Below are 7,368 nucleotides of genomic sequence, written 5' to 3'. Positions count from 1 at the left end.
CTACGTTCAGGTATCTCCGGGACTGCCTTACAGGAAGAATCGTTTCCTGAACAGTTGTGAGGCCCAGACCACTGGCTTCTGGGAGACCAAGTACATCCCCTCAGTGGGGGAAAGAAGCAGATATACAGACATACTACTGCGAGCCTCTATATCTGGACCATTCAACACTCTAGAAAATCCTGCTTTGTTGAAAACACCTCCGAGGAGTGGCTCCTGGCTTTCCAGAAGGATGGTGGAGAGAAGCAGTGTGGCTTAATGGAAGAGCACGGGCTTGGGAGCCAAAGGATGTGGGTTCTAATTCCAATTCTGCCACTTGTCTGTTGTGTGACTTTGGGCAAGCCACTTAACTTCTCTGTCCCTCAGTTACCTCATCTGTAAAATGGGGATTAAGACTGTGAGCCCCATGTGGAACAACCTGATTACCTTGTATCTACCTCAGTGCTTACTATGTGCTTGGCACATAGTAAGCACATAACAAATACCATAAGTATTATTATTATTATTATTAATATTATTATTAATAGTAAAAGAGCCCTGAGGAGGGGAGCTGGGGGAGGGAAATGAGCTAGGCAGCGCGATTTGAACAGGCTGTAATGGATGGAGCTAGGGTGGAACTGTTTATGTGAAAAGGACTCCCGGAAAGGTGTCATATGGCAAGGATGATACATTGCGACCCGTCTTTGCCTCCCAATTCCTGTTGTCTAGAATTCCTACCTTGTTTGAGGATGGGCTTTCAATTTTCCCAAAGAACCAGAAGAGGGAGCTATTGCCTTTCGCTCTGCATGTGCAATTTTACCAAGTTCCATTGACAGCACTTGCCTTCCTCACCGAGGAATTCAGAACTAAAACACTAGCAGGAGAAACAGTTGGGTGTCCTAGGACTTGAAGCTACCTGGTGAAAGTGGTGAATTGGGCCACGGAGTCAGATTTGACTATTCGGTTGGTAGGAGCTAACTGGCAAACAAGTCTTTTCTTCCTTTTTAAAGATTAATTAATTAATTCATTCAATCGTATTTACTGAGCACTTACTATGTGCAGAGCACTGTACTAAGCGCTTGGAAAGTACCATACAGCGATAGAGACAATCCACTCCTTTATCATTCACGTTGCATCTTCTGTGTGTACGAATACTTACAAAGCATCTTACTTTTCAAGGGCTGCGAGCCCTTTGTTGGGTAGGGATTGTCCAATAATAAAGAGGAACAGTGTGACTCAGTGGAAAGAGCCTGGGCTTGGGAGCCAGAGGTCGTGGGTTCTAATCCCAACTCCACCACTTGTCAGCTGTGTGACTTTGGGCAAGTCACTTAACTTCTCTGGGCCTCAGTTCCCTCATCTGTAAAATGGGGATTAAGCCTGTGAGCCCCATGTGGGACAACCTGATCTCACCTTGTATCCCCCCCAGCGCTTAGAAAAGTGCTTTGCTCATAGTAAGTGCTTAACAAATGTCATTATTATTATTATTATTATCTCTGTTGCCAAATTGTACTTTCCAAGTGTTTAGTACAGTGCTCTGCACACAGTAAGTGCTCAATACATACGATTGAGTGAATGAATGAGTGAATCAATGAATGGATGAAGACCTGAGCGTCTGCTGAAGAGGGACAAATATTAAGGTCATTTAGTAAAAATTAAGGATGTGTGTCGGGAGTCTCAGTGTCTCAAAGATGAAGAGACCAAGCATAATTTTTAATGATTTGAAGCAAGGTTAGAAAGGAATTTCTGATTTCAAATTAAGTCTTCTGCCTTGTAGAGATCCAGCCATGCTTCCACTGGATCCAGCAGTGAGTACCTAGCAGAAGCAGTGTGGCCTGGTAGAAAGAGCACAGGCCTGGTAATCACAGGACCTGTGTTCTAATCCCGGCTCCACCAGGTACCTGTTGTGTGACTTGGGCAAGTCATTTCAATTCTCTGTGCCTCAGTTCCCTCATCTGCAAAATGGGGATTCAATACTTGTTCTCCTTCCTACTTAAACTGTGAACGCCACGTGGGACCTGATGATCATGTATCTAACCCAGGGCTTAGTACAGTGCTTGACACATAGTAAGCACTTAACAAATGCCATAATTATTATTGTCTGAGTGTAACAGAAGCAAGACAAACATTCTGTGACCTCAAGGATTTTACAGTCTAATGGGGAGATGGACAAAAAATGATTTATGAATGATGAAAGCATTATGCACCTAGCTTAGTAAAGTACAATAGAATTAGTAGACAGTCTCTCCTCTTGAAGAGCTTACAATCTAGCAGGGGAGACAGACACTCAAATAAATTACAGCTTGGAGGAAGGAATAGAATATAAAGGCATGTAAATATGTGCTAGGGGGTTGTGAGTACTTTAGTGTTTAGGTGACATGGAAGTGCTGAAATGGCAGTTGGGGAAATATAGGCTAGGGAAAATAGAGATTCATCAAAGAATCAGTCACCGAGGTGCAGGTAAACTGCCGTAACATTAACTGGAGTGCTTATTTTTTGAAACACTTAGAAGTGGAAGATCTCATCCATTTTGACAATATTTGAATAACTTTCTCAAAAGGAAATATCCAAATGAATTATATTCTCCACACTCCAAAACAATGGAAACAATGAGCACTCAGAAGCCAACTATTCTGAGTTCTGGCATTGCTATCCTCTACACCATGTTGAAAGCTTATTGTAAACATAATTTATAAAATAATTGACAATGAAGATCTACAGTTATGATCCTGGATTTGATAGAGAAATATGTACTGAAACTTTAAAAGCTGTGTAGTGCTAACAGTTCTGCTATTGTTTAATTCCCTAAGATGCTCTCCATAGCAACGGAGAAAGACTCAGGAGCCACCTCCCTCTGAACCCGGGAACAGTTCTTTAATCCTGGGGAGCCCTTTCCTTGAGTGATGGAGCTTATGCCCTGGAGGGGATTCCTGTCTGGGGTGACAGAGCATTTTTTTTTCCAGATTGTCTGTCAATCTGCCTCCATGATCTCACAATCTCCCACTTTGTGGGGGCCCGGAAATGAATGAGGAAATCAGAGAAGTAGTGTGGTTTAGTAGATAGAGCACGGGCCTGGGAGTCAGAAGGAACTGGGTTCTAATTCCAGCTCTGTCACTTTTCTGCTGCGTGACCTTGGGCAAGTCACTTCACTTCTCTGTGCCTCAGTTCTCTCATCTGTGAAATGGGGATTAAGACTGTGAGCCTCATGTGGCACAGGGACTGTGCCCAACCTGATTAGCTTGTATCTACCCCAGCGCCTGGTATATAGGAAGCATTTAATGAATACTCAGAGACAACCCATCTAGAAAAATGCCTGGAGAAAGATGGTTACAGGAACCAACCCTGAGTGAGCAAGACAATTCCCAAGTTATTCAGACAGACTAAATAATAACTAAATAAGCACTTCGAGGGCAGGGTACTTGTCTTTTTATGTTATTTAAATCCACCTGGGTTTCCTGTTGAGCCCCACAACCCTTCAGTCCTCATTTAGTGAAACTAGAGGCTTACTCTGAGGAAGCCATAGCAATATTTAGCAAGAATCCTCTGATCCTTCTTCAAAATAAAAAGTGGCATCCTTGGCTTGGGAATAACTATTGTCAATATTTCGTTTTGAAAGTTCCTCTCAGATGGAGCTGGGCACCCCCATCCCAACCTCTTCTACCTGAGACCTTTTTTGAGGAGGGAGAAGAATGAAAAACTAAAATCTCTTCAGAACACAATTTTTTGCTTAAGAAAATGCAAATTACAAAGATTATTCTCATCCTGCCTTACTGAATGCTTGACATATTCATTCATTCAATAATATTTATTGAGCCTTTACTCTGTGCACAGCCCTGTACTAGGTGCTTGGGTAAGTACAAGGCAGTAATAAAGAGAGACACAAGCATTCACTCCATGAGGGCCGTTACCCATGAGGCTTGGATATCAGGGGGGTGTCACCATTAGGATTGCTGGTCCCCACGGCTGATTGGAATAACTCATCCCATCCTTTGGAGTCAGAGGTAGAGCTAACATCAAGGCTCTGCTCCTTGCTCTTTTCCAGCAGGATTTGACTTCTGACCTGGGACTTGTGGGGTCAAACCATTTCCTTCCCCACTCCCATAAGGAGCTTAGTACAATGCTCTGTACGCAGTAAGTGCTCAATAAATACCACTGTATGACTGATTGATTGATTGATAAGAGTTAGCTGACCCTCCCAGTTCAGGTCAGCAGCTAGCAGCTGGAGCCACTGTGGGTGAATGGCTCACCAATAAGAGGATTTTTCTTCAGCCTGACCAGGATTAACTAAATGGAGGTGGGGAGGGAAGAAGCTGTGTGGCCAAGTAGATAGAGGAAGAGCTTGGGAATTTAGAAGTATCTGGGTTCTAATGATGGTTTCACCCCTTGTCTGCTGTGTGACCTTTGGCAGAACCCCTTCGGGCAGAAGGGCCCTTCCTGGTGAGAGGAGAAGGAAGAAGAAGAACTGTGGTGTCTATTAAGCACTATATGCCAAGCACTGTCATAGATACAATATATTCAGATCAAACACAGGTCTGCACAAGGCTCACAGTCTAAGGTGGTGGGAGAACCCGTTTTTTATCCCCACTTTAAGATGAGGAAACAGGTTCAGAAAAGTAAAGTGACTTGCCCACTATCACACAACAGGCACGTGGAGGAGCCAGGGTTAGAGCCCAGGTCTAATGATTCCCAGCCCTATGCTCTTTTCACTGGACCACACTGTTTCTACGATAGAAGTAGGCTTGGTCCCTTTGATAATAATACCACTGCCTGTTTCTGTACTGGTTTCCCTCAGATGGCTCTGATCTAGGCTTGTTATTGCAGGGCTCTACCCTGAGTGGCATAGACCCAGAGCCACTGTTACTGTGTAAAAAATAATAATACTAATCATGGTATTTAAGTGCTTACTATGTGCCAGGCACCACACTAAATGCTGGAGTGGATACAAGCAAATTGGGTTGGAGTCAGTCTCTGCCCGACATGGGGCTCACAGACTCAATCCCCATCTTACAGATGAGGTAACTGAGGCCCAGAGAATTAAAGTGACTTGCCCAAGGTCACAGAGCAGGCAAATGGCAGAGCTGGGATTAGAATCCATGAACTTCTGACCCCCAGGCCCATGCTCTATCTACTATGCCATGTTGCTCCATCCGGGGGCATTGGTCCAGGGTCACAGATGCAGGAACTTGCCATTTGTTGTTGTGGATACTAGGTGAACAAGCAAGTCCTGGGGGATCAATCCTCCTCTCTTCCCAGGAAGGAGCAACTCTCTGGTTTAATTGTGTTGCCACCTTCATAGGGGTCTCTCTCTTTCTCTCCCCCCCTCTTCCTCCCCCTCTTCCCCCTCTCTTCCCCCCCTCCCCCCTCTCTCTCCCCCCTCTCCCCCCTCCCCCTTCCCCTCTCCCCCTTCTCCCCCTCTCTTCCTCCTCTCTTTCCCCCTCTCTTCCCCCCCCTTCCCCCCTCTCTCTTCCCCCCCTTCCCCACTCTCTTCCCCCCTCTCTTTCCCCCCTCCCCCCAGCCAAGTGTTTCAGTATTCCCACCTAGTAAACTATTTCCTAAACTGCTTAGGCTTTGCCCCTTCCCTTCTATCTAATCTGGAAGCAGCTGGGGTGTCTTCCCTTTCTTTTGCCAAAGGCATAATCCTCTTGACAAGGGGTCCAAGATGCTTTGTTTACCATCCCAGTAAAGCTCATTAGCACAAATTCAGAAGCCTTAGGAGTCTCGGTAAGGCGAGTATCTGCTGGTTGGTCAGGCATGAACATTCATTCATTCAATCATATTTATTAAAGGCTTACTGGGTACCAAGCACTGTACTAAGCACTTTTGAGAGTACAATGCAGCAATTAACAGACACATTCAGAGTGTAGAGGACGAGACAGTCTCTCCATTCGGGTGTTTTAAAACTTTGTTTCTTTCCAGAGGTTTGGCAGAATTGGTGTTCTGGTCTCTGAGCAGTGGATACCCACCACTCATCTCCTCACTTCAACTGGGAGATCATACCAAGTTTAGAGATTGGAACTCTAGGACAGGCTTAGCAAACCCTAATAGACCTACTAAGTCTCACCCACACCAGTGTTCCAAAATTCCGAGCTAGTAGAATTTTTCTCAACTACTGAGGTCATGCTCCTTCCAGTGGCTCCCTTATTTCCAGTTCATTGAGATGACTTGTTTTCCTTCCTGGAAGGGTAGCTTCTGGGGACAGGTGGAGGCTTGTTATGGAAGCAAAGGACAGGGGTGAGGACCTAGATGGTAGTGTTTGGGGGACCAGGGGTTTGGTGAATGATGTGATGGAAGATTTTTTTCTTAATAGACGTCAAACATGAAGTCCAAAGGAATTCATTCCTTTGAATGAATTCATTCACTACGTGGTAGCAGTAACTCCTCAACAAGAACTTTTGTTACTAAGTTGTGTCTGAATTGTTCCTAAATCAAAGGCAGGCTGATAGGGGTTGGCCAGGTCAGATAGGTCAGGAGTAAGATATTTATTGCCTACCATTCCTTGAACTACATCCCATTTCCCCCTCCACCCACCCCCCCAGCCTGCAGGAGGAGGAGGAAGAGGAGATGAAGAAAGAAGAACAACTGTGGTATGTATTAAGCACTTACTATGTGCCAATCACTGTCATAGATACAATATATTCAAATCAAACTGTGAGCACAAGGCTCACAGTTTAAGGAGGGAGAGGACTGATCTTCCAGGGAAACAGCCTGTGACAGGTCTGGTAAGGAAGGTGAGAATGTGAGTGGTCAGAATGTGGTTCAAAGATAGATTTAAAAAGCTCTACAAGTTTTGGTAACGTCCTACTTTCCGGATACTTATTCCAGATACGGCTTTCCTGGATCATTTGGGGAATTGGTTTCCTTTCATAGCCACTCTTCCATTTCTAGTGAATAGGGTCCTGCCACTCAGTGGTGGTTTCTCTGGGCTCTAATAGGGCACCAAACTGAAACATGGAGATAATTCTTCCCCTCCACTTCTTTCTCAGTGTCCAAATCATCAAATGATGCAACGTCCCCATGTGTGTCCCCAAGCCGTATGGCCTATTGGAAAGAGCACAGGACTGGGTGTCAGAGGATCTGGGTTCTAATCCCAGCTTTGCCACTTGCCTGACTGTGATCTTGGGCAGGTCACTGAACTTCTCTGTGTCTCAGTTTCTTCATCTGAAAAATGAAGATTCAGTACCTGTTCTTCCACTGGGAAAAGGGCTGTGCCCAATCTGATTAACTGGCATCTGGCCCAGCAGTTCATATAGTGTGTGGCACATAGTAAGCACTTAACAAATACCATAATTGTTATTAGTTTTATTATGGGGCCATGGCTTCTCTTTGTCTATGTGCAGGCTTTGGTGGTGGAATCGGCGATATGGGCCTCGTCAGTGACTCAATGTTTGAGCTGCA

This window comes from Tachyglossus aculeatus, chromosome X4 (genome assembly GCF_015852505.1).
Source record: "Tachyglossus aculeatus isolate mTacAcu1 chromosome X4, mTacAcu1.pri, whole genome shotgun sequence".
NCBI classification, from domain to species: Eukaryota; Metazoa; Chordata; class Mammalia; order Monotremata; family Tachyglossidae; genus Tachyglossus; species Tachyglossus aculeatus.
This window is presented reverse-complemented; position numbering follows the sequence as displayed.